Source organism: Bubalus kerabau, chromosome 1 (genome assembly GCF_029407905.1).
Source record: "Bubalus kerabau isolate K-KA32 ecotype Philippines breed swamp buffalo chromosome 1, PCC_UOA_SB_1v2, whole genome shotgun sequence".
In the NCBI taxonomy this organism is placed as follows: domain Eukaryota; kingdom Metazoa; phylum Chordata; class Mammalia; order Artiodactyla; family Bovidae; genus Bubalus; species Bubalus kerabau.
In genome coordinates, this window is record NC_073624.1 from 134,046,044 (window position 1) to 134,068,030 (window position 21,987).

Here is a 21,987-nt window from a genome sequence, read left to right on the forward strand (position 1 = left end):
ATTCTAGCGACCCCATGGACTGCAGCCCACCAGGCTCCTCCATCCATGGGATTCCCCAGGCAAGAGTACTGGAGTGGGGTGCCACTGCATGATGTTAATTTTTGTTAAATAGGTCAGATATGTGTATATTGCTAGTAATAACTTCAGTTCAGTTCAGTTCAGTCTCTCAGTCGTGTCTGACTCTCTGTGACCACATGAATCGCAGCACGCCAGGCCTCCCTGTCCATCACCATCTTCTGGAGTTCACTCAAACTCACGTCCATTGAGTCGGTGATGCCATCCAGCCATCTCATCCTCTGTTGTCCCCTTTTACTCCTGCCCCCAATCCCTCCCAGCATCAGAGTCTTTTCTAATGAGTCACCTCTTCGCATGAGGTGGCCAAAGTACTGGAGTTTAAACTTCAGCATCATTCCTTCCAAAGAACACCCAGGGCTGATCTCCTTTAGAATGGACTGGTTGGATCTCCTTGCAGTCCAAGGAACTCTCAAGAGTCTTCTCCAGCGCCACAGTTCAAAAACATCAATTCTTCGGCCTCAGCTTTCTTCACAGTCCAACTCTCGCATCTATACATGACCACTGGAAAAACCATAGCCTCGACTAGACGGACCTTTGTTGGCAAAGTAATGTCTCTGCTTTTGAACATGCTGTCTAGGTTGGTCATAACTTTTCTTCCAAGGAGTAAGCGTCTTTTAATTTCATGGCTGCAGTCACCATCTGCAGTGATTTTGGAGCTCCCCAAAATACTGTTTCCACTGATACTGACACTGTTTCCACTGTTTCCCCATCTATTTCCTATGAAGTGATGGGACCGGATGCCATGATCTTCGTTTTCTGAATGTTGAGCTTTAAGCCAACTTTTTCACTCTCCTCTTTCACTTTCATCAAGAGGCTTTTTAGTTCCTCTTCATTTTCTGCCATAAGGGTGGTGTTATCTGCATATCTGAGGTTATTGATATTTCTCCCGGCAATCTTGATACCAGCTTATGCTTCTTCCAGCCCAGCATTTATCATGATGTACTCTGCATATAAGTTAAATAAGCAGGGTGACAATATACAGCCTTGACATACTCCTTTTCCTATTTGGAACCAGTCTGTTGTTCCATGCCCAGTTCTAACTGTTGCTTCTTGACCTGCATATAGGTTTCTCAAGAGGCAGGTCAGGTGGTCTGGTATTCCCATCTCTTTCAGAATTTTCCACAGTTTATTGTGATCCACACAGTCAAAGGCTTTGGCATAGTCAATAAAGCAGAAATAGATGTTTTTCTGGAACTCTCTTGCTTTTTATTAAAAATATTTTTTCTGAGTGTTTTATCATTTTTATTGTTTTATTATTTTATTAGTTTTATTAGAAAGGCATTTATTAAATTCTCCAAGTATGACTTTAGATTTATCTGTTTCTCCTTTTAAGTTTGACAATATAGGCTTTCAATATCTTAAGGTTAAAATAAATCTCAAAAGATATTTCTTAAAAAAATATCTTAAATATTCATGTTGAGGTTAGACAGAAAACAACAAAATTCTGTAAAGCAATTATCCTTCAATTAAAAAATAAATTAATTAAAAAATATCTTAAACATTATATTGTTAGAGACATACACATTTGTAATTATTATAACTCTGTGTTATAATAATTTGTTATAATAATACTTTGACCTATTTATCATAACGAAATATCCTTCATTATTTTGAATGTTCTTATTTTTAAGTTCAGATTCTTTGATATTAATATAACTATGTCATGTCTTTTGGTATAACATAGTATATATTTCGGAGAAGGCAATGGCACCCCACTCCAGTACTCTTGCCTGGAAAATCCCATGGATGGAGGAGCCTGGTGGGCTGCAGTCCATGGAGTCCTAAGAGTCGGACACGACTGAGAGACTTCCCTTTCACTTTTTACTTTCATGCATTGGAGAAGGAAATGGCAACTCACTCCAGTGTTCTTGCCTGGAGAATCTCAGGGATGGGGGAGCCTGGTGGGCTGCCGTCTATGGGGTTGCACAGAGTTGGACACGACTGAAGCGACTCAGCAGCAGCAGCAGTATATACTTACATATTTTATATTGTATGTTTTTATCTTTTTGCTCTGTCATTTTTTCCCACGCTTCAGTTTGAATACTTCCAATGAATAGTCATCCTCTTAACTGACGTTATCTTTTAAAATAATTTAATTAATTCATTTATTTTTTAGGTGTGCTGGGTCTTGGTGCTAAGCAGGCCTTTCTCTAGTTAGGATAAGCAAGGGCTACTTTTTAGTTGCAGTTTTCAGGATTCTCATTGTGGTCATTTCTTGTTGCAGAGCACAGGCTCCAGGGCACATAGGCCTCAGCAGCCGTGACTGCAGGGTTCTAGAGAACAGGCTCAATAGTCGTGCAAGGGCTTAGTTGCTCTGCGGCATGTGGGATCTTTCCGGATCAAGGATCGAACCTGTGTCTCCTGAATGGGCAGATGGATTCTTTACCACTGAGTGACCAGGAAAGACCCTGATTTTCTCTTTTGCTGCTTCTAATATTCTGTAAACCTATATTAAATTCCAACTGTCAATTACTGTATTTTAGTTCTGAAATACTCACGTGACTATTTAGTTCACTTTATTAAAGATTCTAGTCTTGTGCTGAACTTTCCCACTTTTGCAATTATTTTTTTAAGCAAAAGAAAGTAACTACATTTATCTTCGCTGTGTATGAGAACTCCAGTATGTGTATAACCTAACAGATCTGTGGTTTTTGATATCTTCACTCATTTTATTCTATCTTCTGGCATTCTTGTATATTTGTTGATATTTTCTGATACTGTATATAAAAATTAAACAGGTAATTTGAGACTTTGGATGATACTATATTCTTTTAGGTGATTTTTTAAAAAACCCTCTGGCCATAAGATAGAGTAAGGGAAGCCTATCAAATGTGGAGACTGAGCTGTTTGATGCTGGGTATCAGTTTTTTTGAAGGCTTATCTATTTTGAATTCATTATACAACTGCAATATAGTCCCATCAGAATTCATAACTGGAATTCTATCTTTGTTTTTGTGTCTTCTCTCAAGGGCCATAGAAATTACTAAATGTTGAGCTCAATTTCCCATCCTCTTAGATGAAATCTTCTTAGCTTCATAGATTCTCGACCTTAAGCCACAATTACCTCAGGAAGAAAAGTAGCATGGACTGCTGGGTTTATATCAATGCTCTTCTGATATAGCTTGGATATAATTTTAACAAACTTATAATTTGTTGATTCCACAGACACATAGGATGCTAACAGTTCAGCTCAGGATACTATCTTCTTAGTTATCACTTTCTGCTTGGCTTCTTATTTCTATTTATAAATCAGATAACTTTTACTGTAGGGAAAAGAATTAGAAAGTTTCAAAACATACTTTTGATTAAATAAAAACCTCTTACAAAGCTTGGTTGATAAAATAACTTCCTTGACCTGGTTAACATTATGCACCAAAAACCTACTTCAAACATTAATGGAAATTAATTAAAATCTTCTTCCACCAACACAAGAGAAGACTCTACACATGGACATCACCAGATGGTCAACACCGAAATCAGATTGATTATATTCTTTGAAGCCAAAGATGGAGAAGCTCTATACAGTCAACAAAAACAAGACCAGGAGCTGACTGTGGCTCAGATCATGAACCCCTTATTACCAAATTCAGACTTAAATTGAAGAAAGTAGGGAAAACCACTGGACCATTCAGGTATGACCTAAATCAAATCCCTTATGATTATACAGTAGAAGTGAGAAATAGATTTAAGGGCCTAGATCTGATAGATAGAGTGCCTGATGACCTATGGAATGAGGTTTGTGGCACTGTACAGGAGACAGGGATCAAGACCATCCCCATGGAAAAGAAATGCAAAAAAGCAAAATGGCTGTCTGGGGAGGCCTTACCAATAGCTGTGAAAAGAAGAGAAGTGAAAAGCAAAGGAGAAAAGGAAAGATATAAGCATCTGAATGCAGAGGTCCAAAGAATAGCAAGAAGAGATAAGAAAGCCTTCCTCAGGTACCAATGCAAAGAAATAGAGGAAAACAACAGAATGGGAAAGACTAGAGATCTCTTCAAGAAAATTAGAGATACCAAGGGAATGTATCATGCAAAGATGGGCTCGATAAAAGACAGAAATGGTATGGACCTAACAGAAGCAGAAGATGATAAGAAGAGATGGCAAGAATACACAGAAGAACTGTACAAAAAAGATCTTTACGACCCAGATAATCACGATGATGTGATCACTGACCTAGAGCCAGACATCCTGGAATGTGAAGTCAAGTGGGCCTTAGAAAGCATCACTACGAACAAAGCTAGTGGAGGTGATGGAATTCCAGTTGAGCTATTCCAAATCCTGCAAAATGATGCTGTGAAAGTGCCGCACTCAATATGCCAGCAAATTTGGAAAACTCGGCAGTGGCCACAGGACTGGAAAAGGTCAGTTTTCATTCCGATCCCAAAGAAAGGCAATGCCAAAGAATGCTCAAACTACCACACAATTGCACTCATCTCACAAGCTAGTAAAGTAATGTTCAAAATTCTCCAAGCCAGGCTTCAGCAATACGTGAACCGTGAACTTCCTGATGTTCAAGCTGATTTTAGAAAAGGCAGAGGAAACAGAGATCAAACTGCCAACATCCGCTGGATCATGGAAAAAGCAAGAGAGTTCCAGAAAAACATCTATTTCTGCTTTATTGACTATGCCAGAGCCTTTGACTGTGTGGATCACAATAAACTGTGGAAAATTTTGAAAGAGATGGGAATACCAGAACACCTGACCTGCCTCTTCAGAAATCTGTATGCAGGTCAGGAAGCAACAGTTAGAACTGGACATGGAACAATAGACTGGTTCCAAATAAGAAAAGGAATACGTCAAGGCTGCATATTGTCACCCTGCTTATTTAACTTATATGCAGAGTACATCATGAGAAACGCTGGGCTGGAAGAAGCACAAGCTGGAATCCAGATTGCTGGGAGAAATATCAATAACCTCCGATATGCAGATGACACCACCCTTATGGCAGAAAGTGAAGAGGAACTAAAAAGCCTCTTGATGAAAGTGAAAGAGGAGAGTGAAAAAGTTGGCTTAAAGCTCAACATTCAGAAAACGAAGATCATGGCATCCGGTCCCAACACTTTATAGGAAATAGATGGGGAAACAGTGGAAACAGTGTCAGACTTTATTTTTGGGCTCCAAAACCAGTGCAGATGGTGACTGCAGCCATGAAATTAAAAGACGCTTACTCCTTGGAAGGAAAGTTATGACCAACCTAGACAGCATATTGAAAAGCAGAGACATTACTTTGCCAACAAAGGTCTGTCTAGTCAAGGCTATGGTTTTTCCAGTGGTCATGTACGGAGGTGAGTGTTAGACTGTGAAGAAGGTTGAGCACCAAAGAATTTATACTTCTGAACTGTGGTGTTGGAGAAGACTCTCGAGAGTCCCTTGGACTGCAAGGAGATCCAACCAGTCCATTCTGAAGGAGATCAGCCCTGGGGTTTCTTTGGAAGGAATGATGCTAAAGCCGAAACTTCAGTACTTTGTCCACCTCATGTGAAGAGTTGACTCATTGGAAAAGACTCTGATGCTGGGAGGGATTGGGGGCAGGAGGAGAAGGGGACGACAGATGATGAGATGGCTGGATGGCATCACTGACTCGATGGATGTGAGTCTGAGTGAACTCCAGGAGTTGGTGATGGATAAGGAGGCCTGGCGTGCTGCGATTCATGGGGTCTCAAAGTGTCGGACACGACTGAGCGACTGAACTGAACTGAATGGAAAACATTTAGCTAGATCCACTCTCTTTCATATTGAGAATAGTATTAGGATAATCACTACTTTTCCCACTACTAAACATTCTCCAAGTAATCTTGGACACTGGTAGAAAGAAGAAAAATGAATGTATTTATATTTGATAGGACTATCATGATCTGAACCATGGTCCACTCCCAGTCTTGCTTTTGCTGACTGCATAGAGCTTCTCCATCTTTGGCTGCAAAGAATATAATCAATCCGACTTTGGTATTTACCATAGTGATGTCCATGTGTAGAGTCTTCTCTTGTGTTGTTGAAAAAGGGTGTTGCTAAGACCAATGCACTCTCTTGGCAAAACTCTATTAGCCTTTGCTCTGATTCATTCTGTACTCCAAGGCCAAATTTGCCTGTTATTCCAGGTATATCTTGACTTCCTACTTTTGCATTCCAGTCCCCTATAATGAAAAGGACATCTTTCTGTGGTGTTAGTGCTAGAAGGTCTTGTAGGTCTTCACAGAACTGTTCAACTTTAGCCTCTTCAGCATTATTGGTCAGGGCATAGACTTGGATTACTGGGATACTGAATGGTTTGCCTTGGAAACGAACAGAGATCATTCTGTCATTTTTGAGTTTGTATCCAAGTACTACATTTCGGACTCTTTTGTTGACTATGATGGCTACGCCATTTCTTCTAAGGGATTCTTGCCCACAGTAGCAGATATAATGGTCATCTGAGTTAAATTCACCCATTCGAGTCCATTTTAGTTAGCTGATTCCTAAAATGCAGACGTTCACTCTTGCCATCTCCTGTTTGACCACTTCCAATTTGCCTTGATTCATGGAGCAAACATTCAGGTTTCTATGCAATATTGCCCTCTACAGCATCTTTCTTTATTTCCATCACCAGTCACATCCACAATTGGGTGTTGTTTTGCTTTGGCTCTGTCTCTTCATTCTTCCTGGAGTTATTTCTCCACTGATCTCCAGTAGTATATTGGGCACCTACCAACCTAGGGAGTTCATCTTTCAGTGTCCTATCTTTTTGCCTTTTCATGGGTTTCTCAAGGCAAGAATTCTGAAGTGGTTTGCCATTCCCTTCTCTAGTGGACCACATTTAGTCAGAACTCTCCACCATGACCTGTCTGTCTTGGGTGGCCTTACATGGCGGTATGGCTCATAGTTTCCTTGAGTTAGACAAGGCTGTGGTCCATGTAATCAGATTGGTTAGTTTTCTGTGACTGTGGTTTTCAGTCTGTCTGCCCTCTGATAGAGAAGGATAAGAGGCTTATGGAAGCTTCCTGATGGGAGAGACTAACTGAGGGGGAAACTGGGTTTTGTTCTGATGGGCCAGGTCATGCTCAGTAAACCTTTAATCCAATTTTCTGTTGATGGGTAGGGCCATGTTCCCTCCCTGTTATTTACCTGGGGCTAAACTATTTCTCCTTTATTGACTATGCCAAACCCTTTGACTGTGTGGATCACAATAAACTGTGGAAAATTCTGAAAGAGATGGGAATACCAGATCACCTGATCTGCCTCTTGAGAAATTTGTATGCAGGTCAGGAAGCAACAGTTAGAACTGCACATGAAACAACAGACTGGTTCCAAATAGGAAAAGGAGTACGTCAAGGCTGTATATTGTCACCCTGGTTATTTAACTTATATGCAGAGTACATCATGAGAAACGCTGGGCTGGGTGAGCACAAGCTGGAATCAAGATTGACAGGAGAAATATCAATAACCTCAGAAATGCAGATGACACACCCTTATGGCAGAAAATGAAGAGGAAGTAAAGAGCCTCTTGATGAAAGTGAAAGAGGAGAGTGAAAAAGTTGGCTTAAAGCTCAACATTCAGAAAACAGAGATCATGGCATCCGGTCCCATCACTTCATGGCAAATAGATGGAGAAACAGTGGAAACAGTGTCAGACTTTATTTTTTGGGGCTTCAAAATCATTGCAGATGGTGACTGCAGCCATGAAATAAAAAGATGCTTACTCCTTCGAAGGAAAGTTATGACCAAACTAGACAGCATATTAAAAAGCAGAGACATTACTTTGCCGGCAAAAGTCCATCTAGTCAAAGTTATGGTTTTTCCAGTAGTCATGTTGTAAGAGCTGGACTATGAAGAAAGCTGAGTGCTGAAGAATTGATGCATTTGAACTGTGGTGTTGGAGAAGACTCTTAAGAGTCCCTTGAACTGCAAGGAGATCCACCCAGTCCATCTTAAAGGAAATCAGTCTTGAATGTTCATTGGAAGGACTGATGTTAAAGCTTAAACTCCAATACTTTGGCCACCTGATGCGAAGAGATGACTCATTTGTAAGGACCCTAATGCTGGGAAAGATCAAAGGCAAAAGGAAAAGCGGATGACAGAGGATGAGATGGTTGGATGGCATTACCAACTCAATGGACATGAGTTTGAGTAAATTCTGGGAGTTGGCAATGGACAGGGAGGCCTGGCGTGCTGCAGTCCATGGGGTCGCAAAAAGTAGGACCTGACTGAGCGACTGAACTGAGCTGAACTAAACTGAAACTATGGAGGAGGTAACGAAGATAATGGCTACCTCCTTCAAAAGGTCCCATGCACACACTGCTACAGTCAATGCCCCCAACCCTGTAGCAGGCCACCGCTGACCCACTCCTCTGCAGGAGACTCCTGAACATTCATGGGCAAATCTGGGTCAGTCTCTTGTGGGGTTACTGCTCCTTTCTCCTGGGTCCTGGTGAGCACAAGGTTCTGTTTGTGCCCTCCACAAACATGACTCAGCAACTGAAATGACTGACTGACTGACTGACTGATCTAAATAAAAAAGAAAATAACTGAATCAACAAAGCAACAGAACCAATTAATGAGCTCATCAGAGATTGCTAGATTTGAACCTATCAGTTCAGTTCACTTCAGTCGCTCAGTTGTGTCTTACTCTTTGTAAGTTGTGTCACACTCTTTGTGACCCCATGAACTGTAGCATTCCAGGCTTCCTTGTTCATTACCAATTCGCGGAGCTTACTCAAACTCATATCCATGGAGTTTGTGATACCTCATCCTCTGTCATCCCCTTTTCCTCCTGCCTTCAATCTTTCCCAGCATCATGGTCTTTTCCAATGAGTCAGTTCTTCGCATCAGGTGGCCAAAGTTTGGAGTTTTAGCATCAGTCCTTTCAATGAATATTCAGGACTGATTTCCTTTAGGATGGACTGGTTGGATCTCCTTGCAGTCCAAGGGACTTTCAAGAGTCTTCTCCAACACCACAGTTCAAATGCATCAATTCTTCGGCACTCAGTTTTCTTTACAGTCCAACTCTCACATCCATACATGACCACTGGAAAAACCAAAGCTTTGACTAGACAGACTTTTGTTGGCAAAGTAATGTCTCTGTTTTTAATATGCTGTCTAGATTGTTCATAGCTTTTCTTCCAAGGAGCAAGTGTCTTTTAATTTCATGGCTGCAGTCACCATCTGCAGTGATTTTGGAGCCCAGGAAAATAAAGTCTGTCACTGTTCCCATTGTTTTTGCATCTATTTGCCATGAAGTGATGGGACCAGATGCCATGATCTTTGTTTTCTGAATGTTGAGTTTTAAGCCAACATTTTCACTCAGTAATTTCCTACACTAACAAAATAAAGTCATTTTTCTCAGCATTAACAAGCAATAAACAATGCCTAGGATCTAACTGGGGCTTCCCAGATGGCTCAGTGGTAAAGAATCCACCTGCCCATGCAGGAGACATGGGTTCAATCCCTGGGTCAGTCAGATCCCCCGAAGGAGGAAATGTCAACTCACTCCAGTAATCCTGCCTAGAAAATCCTATGGACAGAAGAGGCTGACAGTCTACAGTCCATGGGCTCGCAAAGAGTCAAACACAACCGAGAACACATACAGCCACAGGAACTGACTTACTGCATGGTAAACAGGGCCTCTGCAAACAAGATGCTAACCACTAAAAAGGCACATAGTGGATAATCAGAAATAAATTAAAAACTGTTTATTTTCTTGGATGAGATGGCATAATATAAAATGCCCAATTCTCTCAAATTAATCTACAAATGTCATTAATCCCAAATCAAATTTCTGTTTTATATATATATATATATATATATATATATATATATATATATTTTGCAGAATTCCATAAATTTACTTGAAATCATTCTTCTGTTGGAGAACAATTCAAAGAACAACTCAATGTATCTTAAAAAAGAAGAAGGGAACCAGCCCTACCAAATATTAAGTAATTCTATAAAGCAAAGAAAGTACAGCAGTGTAGAGTTGGCATTGTTGTTCTTATTCTTTATTCACTAACTCATATCTGACTCTTTTGCGACACCATGGACTGTAGCCTGCCAGAACAGACGGATGGAAAAAAATGGAAGAAATTAATAACTTACAGATAGTTATTTATATTTGGGGCTAAATGTAAAATACATGTTTTATCTTCTTCAAATCAATTAAAAAAAGGTGGGGTAGAAAGTGAATGGAATAACTGTGGTACATCCGGACAATGGAATATTATTCATTGCTACAAGGAAATGAGCTCTCAAGCAAGGAAGACTCTTAAAAACATATTATTAACTGAGAGAAGCCAATCTTAAAAGGTTAAAAACTGTATAATTCAAATTCTGGAAGAGGCAAGACTATTTAGACAGTACAAACACCAGTGGCTCCCAGGGGAGGGGGAGTGGAAAAGGGGGTGATATCTACATGTGGAGCATAAAGAATTTTTAGGGCAATGAAAATATTCAGTATGATAACATAATGATGGATACATGTATATATTTGGATATATAATACCAACAATGAACTGTAATGTAAATTATGGATTTAGGATAATTATGATGTTTCAGTGTAGGTTCATCAGTTGTAACTGATGCACCACTCTAGTGAGGTTGATAATCAGGGAGGTTGTGCCTTTGGGGCCAGGGGATATTTGGGGCAATCTCTGAACTTTCCTCTCGATTTTGCTATAGACCTAAAACTGTTATTAAAAAGTAGTCATAAAACAAACAAAAAAACCCCAAAGTATTGCCACCAACTGCAAATGAGTGGCACTACTAAATTTTATGGCACTACTCAGATATAATCACTATGATTATCCTAGCATATTTTCTGACAGATTTTTCCCTACAGGTAAATATTTTACATACACATATGCACAAAACTTCAAAAGTTCAACCAAAAAAATAAAAAGCTGATCTATGTGACAACCACAAAATTGGTGGTAGTTTAGTTGCAAGTCATGTCTGACTCTAGTGATCCCATGAACTGTAGCCTGCCAGACTCCTCTGTCCATAAGATTCTCCAGGTGAGAATATTGGAGTGGGTTGCCATTTCCTTCTGCAGAGGATCTCCCAGCTCAGGAATCAAACCTGGGTCTCCTGCATTGCAGGCAGATTCTTTACTGACTGAGCTATGAGAAAAGCCCTACCACAAAAATAAAGGATTGATGTTAAACAAAAGTCCATGAACAAAGTTAATTTTCATAACTGGAGGAAATATTTTCAATGTCTAAATTAGACAAGATATTTGCATCTACAGTTTTCAAGACAAGATATCTGTACCTACAATTTTCAAGGCACTTCTGCAAATCACAAGAAAAAGAGCAGTAGGATAGAACAGGCAATTTATAGGAGAAAAATCCAAGGTTGTTAAGCACATGTTCTAATTCATTAGTAATTATAGACATTAAAATAAAACAATGTAAAATACACTATCATGTATCTTTTAGGCTGGAAGAATTAGTGAGCTCTATATTTGCAGCTCTGAAGTTGAATGATTCTATGATGAACTATAAGACTTTCTAGAACTAACACCAAAGAAAGACGTCCTTTTCATCTTAGGGAGCTGGAATGCAAAAGTATGAACGGAAGAGATACCTGGGGTAACAGGTAAGTTTGGCCTTGGAGTACAAAATGAAGCAGGGCAAAGGCTAACAGAGTTTCGCCAAGGGAATGCACTGGTCATTGTAAACACCCTCTTCCAACAACACAAGAGACGACTCTACACATGGACATCACCAGATGGTCAATACTGAAATCAGATTGAATATATCCTTTGCAGCCAAAGACAGAAAATCTGTATACAGTCAGCAAAAACTAGGTATAGGGAGTCTGCCTGCCTGCCTTTTGATTGTGACCCATGTACTCCTTTTTGAAAAGTTCAGCCTGCCAGAGCACTACTGTGTTCATTTAGTATGCACTCAGCAAATCTGCTTGGGAAAATTTTACATTTATCCACAAGGGACATGTACAAGGAAGTGTCCATAAAAAACACGGGGTGTAGGTGGCAATCTAGGATTCTTTCACCGAGACGGTAGAAAGGAATATGGTAGCTGCCTACTGAAATATTATGCAGAGATGTGTGGTTTGACCACTCATTTTGTAAACAAAGTCTTACTGCAACTTAGCCATACCCATTTGGTTACATATTGTCAATGACTGCTTTTAAGACAGGGTTGTAATGTAACAAAGACCAAATGACACACAGAACTGCAAATATTTACACTATCTGGCTCTTTCAATTCATCCCATTATTAGCCATTAATCTTGCTGGTTATTTACTTAGAGTTGACATAAATTATTGAGAATCATTCTCCTGCTTTATACAGTGGAGTACAAATGTAAGTTAGTAAAAATTTGTAAAAGCTGACATATTTTGAACATTTATTCATGTTGACATTATACTAAGAGCTTTATAATTTTTACTCAATTGAATGCTCAAAACTCCATGTCACACATGAAAAAACAGAAATACAACAAGGTTAAGGACATTGCCCTAAGTTTAAAAAGCTAATGCAGGGGAAACAGGATTAGAATTGAAGTACTTTGAGAAACACCCTAGAGAAGGCAATGGTTACCAACTCCAGTATTTTGACTGGAGAATCCTATGGTTAGAAGAGTCTGGTGGTCTACAGTCCATGGGGTCATAAAGAGTTGGACACGACTGAACGACTAAGCACACACACACTTTGACAAACCACACTCAACTTCTGAACTACATGGTGAGACATTTTCCTTAGGGGGAAACGAATGGTGAAAAAGAACATATAGCAACAGATTAAACAGCTGTCAGTATCACCACCACACAGCAGGCTATGTTCTGTTTGCAGCCCCCAGAATAGTTTAACAAAGGACTGAAAGTAACTTTTTCAAAATATGTCTCATTAGGAGCTACCCCTGGAAAAGTCAAATAATCCTCCTATTTAGGTTTCCAACAGTAGATTCCTTTGGCAAGAATAACTGCACTGTAATTTCCAAGTCTGGAGCAGGAATATACTGAAATAACAGATGCTACTACTGGGGCCCACTATTATATACAAAATATACAAGAGAATGAAGGTTATATGTGCTGAAAGAGACCTGAGTCATTGCTCAGCCCAAAGCCTTTGTTTACTAGATGAGGAAACTGAAGTTCCAACAGGGTAAGAGAATTGCTCAGATTCACTTCCATGTATCCCAATGATACTATGATAGAAAACCTTATCCCAATGTTTGTTCTCTTGATGAAGTTATAAGGGTATGAAGACTGGGGACATTGTTGTTGTTCAGTGGCTAAGTGGTGTTTGACTCTGTGACCCTATGCGCTGTAGCATGCCAGGCTACTATGTCCTCTGTTATATCCTGGAATTTTCTCAAATGCATGACCACTGACTTGGTGATGCTATCTAACCATCTCACCCTCATGGATACATATATAATGACATTATATGTATATAAAACAAACAGCTAATATAGTCACTGACACATAACATATTAGACACTCAAAAAATGCATCCCTTCCTCTTTCTCACTCTTTTTTTTTTTTTTTTTGGATTCTCCCTTCTTATCCAAGGTGGCACTTAAGTTACTCTCTACTGTAGAAAGATAGACTAAAATCACTTAACACCATTTCAGACTCTACGATATCTATTTCTTTGGGAAGATACAAGTTCACTGGAGTGTCCTGAAACCATAAATAGTTAGATATTCAATGAAGATACATCCAAAATATAAAATAAATCCCACAGAATTGACAAAGCAAATACAGGTCATATACAATTACACAGCCCAATTTATAAATGGTATGCTAAAAACCATGTTTAAAATGGCTTTCTTTTATAATTCTTGCATAAACACAAAAAGTGGCATATTATTATTTTCCAAGATCATGCTGATAATTTGTTTTAACTACTAAATTGAATTGATTAGTGTTTCTGATGCTTGAACAGGTTGCTAGCATGGAAACAGTAGGTAATGAGATAAATTGTATGTCATGGCTTATTATATGTCTGTACCTGATATCTACTTTATTCTCTCTGATACTTGTCAAAGTCCTCACAGCTAATGCTTCTCTTCAAGTCCCTGTACAAATAAATTATTACCATAGAATAACATATTTAATTTCCTATTTCAACAAAATAAAATTACCCATCTAGGTAATATTTTAAATTCTTTTAAAAATTTTAGAATTAATTGGCACTTTAACTATTTAATGTTATTTTAAAATTTGGGCTTATTAAACAGGTAATCCCAGACCCTGATGCTGGGAAAGACTGAAGGCAAAGGGTGAAGAGGGCAGAAGAGAATGAGATGGTTAGAATGCATCACCAACTCAATGAACATGAATTTGAGTAAACTTCGGGAGATGGTGGAGGTCAGGAAAGCCTGGCATGCTGCAGTCCATGGAGTCACAAATGTTGTCCAATTAACATGCTGATAAAGTTGTCCAATTAACAACATAGACGTTAATTGTGACTAGTAATAAAACATGTTTCTTAAGCTAGAAACCTCCTCTATTTTCCTTTCTCTGTGTCTATTTTCTCTGTCAATAGTGCCCCATATATCTGAAGTGAATTCTGGAAGAAAGCTGTGATCTAGAATTTTCTATATTAGGAATGGTCAATCATGTAAAATGTTAAATAGAACTCTGTGACACAATGAAGGTCATAGCAACAGGTCTAAAAGATCAGAACACTAAAAACAAGGCAAAAGGAAAAAACAAAAAACGGAGAACTTCTGCAAGCTAACTTTGTGACCATGGCAAGAAGGTCATCCTTTATGGATCTATTTTTTCATTTGTAAAGAAAAGTTGTTGCTTAGTCACTAAGTCATGTCTAACTCTTTTGCCACCTCCATGGACTGTAGCCCACCAGGTTCCTCTGGCCATAGGACTTCCCAGGCAAGAATACTGGAGTGGGTTGACATTTCCTTCTCCAGGGGATTTTCCCGACCCAGGAATCAAACGTGCGTTGGCAAGTGGATTCTTTACCACTGAGCCCCCAGGAACGCCCCACAAAGCAAAGTAAAGGAATTAAAATTGACAATTTCAGGGATCCCCTTTGGCTCTAAAAATCTATGACTCTCCATTGGAAAAAAAAATCAAACCATCATTAGATTACATATTGATAGGTTATAGCAGATGAATTAGTCCAGAGAGCATATGTTTTACTGTTAATCAGTCCTTAATCAAGTCCTCAACCATTTTGAGTATATGTGTAATAAAACTAAGTTAAATATTCATATATTTTGGTTCTGTGTGAAATTTTTACTCTTATCTATTTTTAATTTTTATAACATATAAGCAAGAAAGATTTTTCTCTTTTGACAGATCACTTGCTCTTTATCCAGTCTCTGGGGAGAGATTAAAGTGAAAACAGAGGAGACATTTTAACTACCAAATTAAAGGTAGGGGCAAGCAAAGCACCTACCTAATATTCCCACTGATCTACTCCCAGCCAAGTTGTTCAAGCTTCTCGGAAATAATAATTCAACATTGGGTATGTATATAGTAGACTGAAACTGGCACTCCCAAAGATATCAGATACTAATCTCTGGAAACAGTACATGTTACCTTATTTGGGAAAATAAAAATAGCCTTTTCAGATGTGATTATTACTAAAACAGATATCTTGAGATGTGGACAGCATCTTGGATTATCTGGATGGGCCCTAAATGCCATAACAAGCGTCCTTGTGGTAAGAGAGAAGTAGTCTAAATTTCACAGGCAAAAGAGAAGAAGGTGATGTGAAGACAGAAGCAGAAATTGGAGTAATGTGATACGAGACAAACAATACTGACAGTCATCAAAATCTGGCAAAAGCACGAAATAGATTTTCCCCTAAATCTTGCAGACACAGAGTGATTTTGCCAAAACCTTCGTTTCAGCTCAGTGATACTTATTTTGGACTTCTGGCCTACAAAACTGCAAGGAAGAAAAAAAAAAAGTTCTATTGTTTTAAGCCACCTAGTTTGTGGTAATTTGTTATAGCAGCACAGGAAACTAAAACAGATTTCGGTACTGGGAAGTGAGATGTTACTGTACCAAATATCCAAAAATGCAGACAAAGCTTCAGAAGTGGGTAGAGGGCAGATGATAGAAATGATAGGAAAAAAAAAAAACAAAAACCAAAAAACAAAAAACGGTGGATCTGACTGAAAAATCCACATGCTCTAAATAAATTATTGATAGAAATATGGATGTTAAAGATTCTGCCAATGAGAGCTCAGGAGGAAGTGAAGAACACAGTAGAAAAAGAATGTATTATGTTAGAGAATACACATATCATCACAGAAAGAAAAATGTTGTTAAGGTGGTGTTATTGAGGGTCCAGAATAAAGTAAGGAAAATGTTACTTGAAACTTGAGAAACAGAGGAGAAATTTGTTATATTGTGGTCAAAAATTTAACTGAATTGAGTCCTACAGTTGTGTAGAAAGCAGAACTTTTAAGAAATAAGCTTGGATATTTAGGGGAACAGATTTTCAAGCAAAGTGTTGATTATGCATCCTTGCTGCTTCTTGCTGCTCATGCGAAAACATGAGAGTAAAAAGGTAGGCTGACGAAAGAACTGTTGAGGAAAAAGTAACCATCAATTCCTGATATTGAAAGTTCTGAACCTACGAAGGACTGCAGAAGATGTTGAAATTAGTACATTCCCTTTTGGGAAAGCATGCTCTAGAGGGAAGGTCAAACTTTTGCTGCTGTTGCTGTTCTCCCGATAATTCACGTCCAGTGCTTTATGACCCCATGGACTGCAGCATGCCAGGCTCCTATGTCCTCCACTATCTTCCAGAGTTTTCTCAAACTCACACTCATTCGGTCAGTGATGCTATCTAACGATTTTATCCTCTGCCGCTGCCTTCTCTTTTGCCTTCAATCTTTCCCAGCATCAGGATCTTTTCCAATGATTCTGCTCTTCACAACAGGTGGTCAAAGAATTGGAGCTACAGTTTCAGCATCAATTTTTTCAATTAATATTCAGGGTTGGTTTCCTTCAGGATTCATTGATTTGATCTCCTTGTAGTCCAAGAGACACTCAAGAGTCTTCTCTAGCACCACACTTTGAAAGCATCCATTCTTTGGCACTCAGCCTTCTTTATGGCTGAACTCTCACATCCATACATGATTACTGGAAAAACCATAGCTTCGACTACATGGACCTCTGTTGGCAAAGTGACGGCTCTGATTTTTAATAGGCTGTCTAAGTTTGTCATAGTTTTCCTTCCAAGGAGCAAGCCCCTTTTAATTTCATGGCTACAGTCACCATCTGTAGTGATTCTGGAGCCCAAGAAAATAAAATCTGTCACTGCTTACAATTTTCCCCCATCTATTTGCCATGAAGTGATAGGACCAGATGCCATGATCTTAGCTTTTTGAATGTTGAGTTTCAAGCCAGGTTTTCATCCTCATCAAGAGGCTCTTTAGTTCATTTTATACCATAAGAGTGCTAACATCTGCATATCTGAAGCTGTTGATATTTCTCCCAGCAATCTTGATTCCAGCTTGCATTTCACCCAGCCTGGCACTTCACATATAAAGGTGACAATATACAGCTTTGTGGGACTCCTTTCCCAGTTTTGAACCAGCCAGTTGTTTCATGTAAGGTTCTGTTGCTTCTTGACCTGCATACAGGTTTCTCAGGAGACAGGTAAGGTGGTTTGGTACTCTCATCTCTTTAATAATTTTCTATAGTCTGTTGTGATCCACACAATCAAAGGCTTTTGCACAGTCAATGAAGCAGAAGTAGATGTTTTGATGGAATTCCCTTGTTTTCTCCATGATCCAATGAATGTTGGGAATTTGAACTCTGGTTCCTCTGCCTCTTTGAATAATCTGGAAATTTTCAGTTCATGTACTGCTGAAGGCTAGTTTAAAGGATTTTGGGCATAATGTCACTAGCATGTGAAATGAGTACAACTGTACAGTATTCTAAACATTCTTTGGCATTGCCCTTCTTTGGAATTAGAATAAAAATTGATCTTTTCCAGTCCTGTGGTGACTGCTGAGTTTTGCAAATTGGCTGACTACTGAGCGCAATACTTTAACAGCATCATCTTTAAGGATTTTAAATAGCTCAGCTGTGATCCCATCACCTTTGCTAGCTTTGTGTAGAATAATGTTTCTTAAGGCCCACTTGACTTGACACTCCAGGATGTTTGGCTCTAGGTGAGTGAACACACCATCGTGGTTATGTGGATCATTAAGACCTTTTTAAAATAGTTCTGTGTATTCCTGCCACTTCTTATTAATCTCTTCTGGTTCTGTTAGGATCTTATTGTTTTTGTCCTTTATTACACCCAAACTTGTTGAAAACTCCCAACTTTCTTGATGAGATCTCTACTCTTTCCCATTTCCATAATTTCTATTTCTTTGCATTGTTCATTCAAGAAGGCTTTCTTAACTCTCCTTGCTATTCTCTCACACTCTGCATTCAGTTGGGTATATCTTTCCCTTCTCTCTTGCCTTTCACTTCTCTTATTTTCATGGATATTTGTAAGGTCTCCAAGACAACCACTTTGCTTTCTTGCATTTCTTTTTCTTTGGGGATGGTTTTGGTCACTGCATCCTGTACAATCTTATGAATCTCATCAGGCACTCTGTCTATTAGATCTACTTCCTTGAATTTACTTATAACCTCCACAGTATAATAAAGAAATTGATTTATGTCATACCTGAATAGCCTAGTGGTTTCTCCTACTTTCTTCAGTTTAAGCCTGAATTTTTTAATAAGGAGGTCATGATTTGAGCCATGGTCAGCTCTAGGTTTGTTTTTCCTGCCTATATAAAGCTTCTCCATCTTCAGCTGCAAAGAACATAAATCAATTTGATTTTGGTATTGACCATTTGGTGATGTTCATGTGTAGAGTCATCTCTTAGATTGTTTGAAAAGGCTGTTTGCTATGATCAGAGTATTCTTTTCACAAAACTGTTAGCCTTTGCCCTGCTTCATCTTGTACTCCAAGCCCAAACTTGCCTGTTCTTCCAGGTATCTCTTGACTTCCTATTCTGCATTTCATCCCCATGGACATCATTTTTGGTGTCAGTTCTAGAAGGTTTTGTAGGTCTTCTTAGAACCAGTCAAGTTCAGCTTCTTCTGCATCAGTGGTCGGGGCACAGACTTGGATTACTGTGATGTTGAATGGTTTGCCTTGGAAATGAACTGAGATCATTCTGTAGCTTTTAAGATTGCACCCAAGTACTGTATTTCAGACTCTTTTGGTGATTATAAGGGCTATTCCATTTCTTCTAAAGGATTCTTGCCCATAGTCATAGATACAATGGTCATGTGAATTAAAATCATCTATTCCTGTCCATTTTAGTTCATTGATTTCTACAATTTTGATGTTTAATCTTGCTATCTCCTGCTTGACCATGTCCAACTTACCCTGATTTGTAGACCTAACATTCAGGTTCCTACACAATATTGTTCTTTACAGTACTAGACTTTACTATCACCACCAGATACACCCATTACTGAGTGTCATTTCTGCTTTGGCCTAGCCACTTCATTCTTTCCACAGCCATTAGTAATTGCTCTCCAACTCAGTGGTAATGAATCTGCCTGCCAATGCAGGAGATGCAGGAGACTCTGGTTTGACCCCAGGGTCAGGAAGGTCGCCTGTATGAGGAAATGTCAACCCACTCCAGTATTCTTACCTGGAAAATCCCATTGACAGAGCAGTTTGGTGGGCTACAGTCCATAGGGTTGCTAAGAGGACAAGAATGAGTGACTGAGCACGCAGTTCCCGTGTATCACATCAGACCTGGAGACTCGTCTTTCAGTTTTGTATTTTTTGCCTTTTCATACTGTCCATGGGGTTCTCCATGCAAGAATACTGGAGTAGGTTTCCATTTCCTCCTTCAGTAGACCAAGTTTTGTCAGAACTCTTCACTATGACCTGTCTGTCTTGTGTGGCCCTGCACAGCATGGCTCACAGCTTCACTGAGCTATGCAAGTCCCTTCCACAGGACAGGCTGTGATCCATGAAGGAGCAAGCTTTCACTAGTGGTGAAGAAATCAGGCATGGACCCACTCAGACATCTCAACAAAAGCCAGGAATAGAGATGTGATTATCTTGGAAAGATCTATTGTGAACCTTTTTTCCTAATGGTGTTAATTCTCATAGCATATATAGGAGACCTTCATGCGAATGTCATATCAGCAGAAACACTACAAGTTTGGCCTGATCAGGGCAGAGACAAGATGAAGCAAAAAAAAGACTGTCAAAATTCTAAAACTCTACTGGCATGAAACCGGTTTATCAAATCATTCTGCTCCAAATGCACTATACTTGAGGAAAAGAATGACTGTGAGAGGAGAGACTTGAGCTGTTGGGCAGACTGAGAGCCACAGAGGATTTACTTCTAGGCCTTGAAACCTAGTGAAATTTTCCCAATTGAATTTTGAAATTGCTTGAAACTGATGACATCTTTTATAAAAAATGTTCTCCCTTTTGGAATGGGAGTGGCTATAACTGCTGTACTGTACGTGCCCCACTCCTGTGTTGTGGAAATAAACTTGTTTTCTAGCTTCAGTGGTCTGCAGATGGGGACAAATTTTATCTCATGATGAATTATACCCAGAGTCTCCCCCATCTGACTGAATTATTTAGATGATATTTGAGACTGTGGAGCTAATGAAAATGTGATGTGATTTTTAGACTTGAGTTGATACTCTAATGGGTTGAGATCTGGGGGGATGTTGGGATGGAATGAAAGCATTCTGCAAGAGGGATACCTATGACTCATTGGAAGCCATATCATAAATTGTGGAAGGATAAAAAAATGCTCTCCTCAAAATATCAGGTCCTAATCCCTGGAATTTATAAATGTTACCATATTTGAGAGAAAGTCTGTGCAGATGTAACTAAAATAAGACTGGTGTGCCCTAAATGCAATACTAAGTGCCCTTAAAACAGAATAGCAAAGAAATTTCACTACACAAAGAGAATTAGGTGATGTGATGAAAAAGTAGAGAGATTTTAAAATTGGAATGATGTGACAAAAGACAATGAATGCTGGAAGTCACTAGACTAGAAGAAACAAGGAAGATTCTCTTTTAGAGCTTCTGGAGAGTGTACAGTGCTGTCAACACTCTGATTTCAGCCCAGTGATATGTAATTAAAGCTTCTGGCCCGCAAAACCATGAGATAATACATTTCTATTGTTTTAAGCCACCATGCTTGTGACAATTTGTTACAATAGGCATAAAAAACTAGTAGAATGCATAAAGATTCAAGTGATTCAATCAGGTTAGACAGACAATACACACAAATTTCCAATACCTCAGTTCAGCTCAGTTCAGTTCAGTTGCTCAGTCATGTCCAAATCTTTGTGACCTCATGGACAGTAGCATGCCAGGCTTCACTGTCTATCACCAACTTCTGGAGCTTACTCAAACTCATGTACATTGAGTTGGTGATGCCATCCAACCATCTCATCCTCTGTCATCCCCTTCTCCTCCTGCCTTTGATCTTTCCCAGCATCACAGTCTTTTCAAATGAGTCAGCTCTTCACATCAGGTGGCCAAAGTACTGGAGTTTGAGCTTCAGCATCAGCCCTTCCATTGAAAATTCAGGACTGATTTCCTTTAGGATGGACTGGTAGGATCTCCTTGCAGTTCAAGTGATTCTCTAGAGTGTTCTCTAAAACCACAGTTCAAATGCATCAATTCTTCAGTGCTCAGCTTTCTTTATAATCCAGCTGTCACATCCATACATAACTATGAAAAGAAGAGGAGCAAAAGCAAAGGAGAAAAGGAAAGATATATCCATTGGAATGCAGAGTTCCAAAGAATAGCAAGGAGAGTAATAAAGCCTTCCTCAGTGATCAATGCAAAGAAATAGAGGAAAACAACAGAATGGGAAAGACTAGAGATCTCTTCAAGGAAATTAGAGATGCCAAGGGAATATTTAATGCAAAGATGGGCTCAATAAAGGACAAAAATGATATTAAGAAAAGGGGGCAAGAATACACACA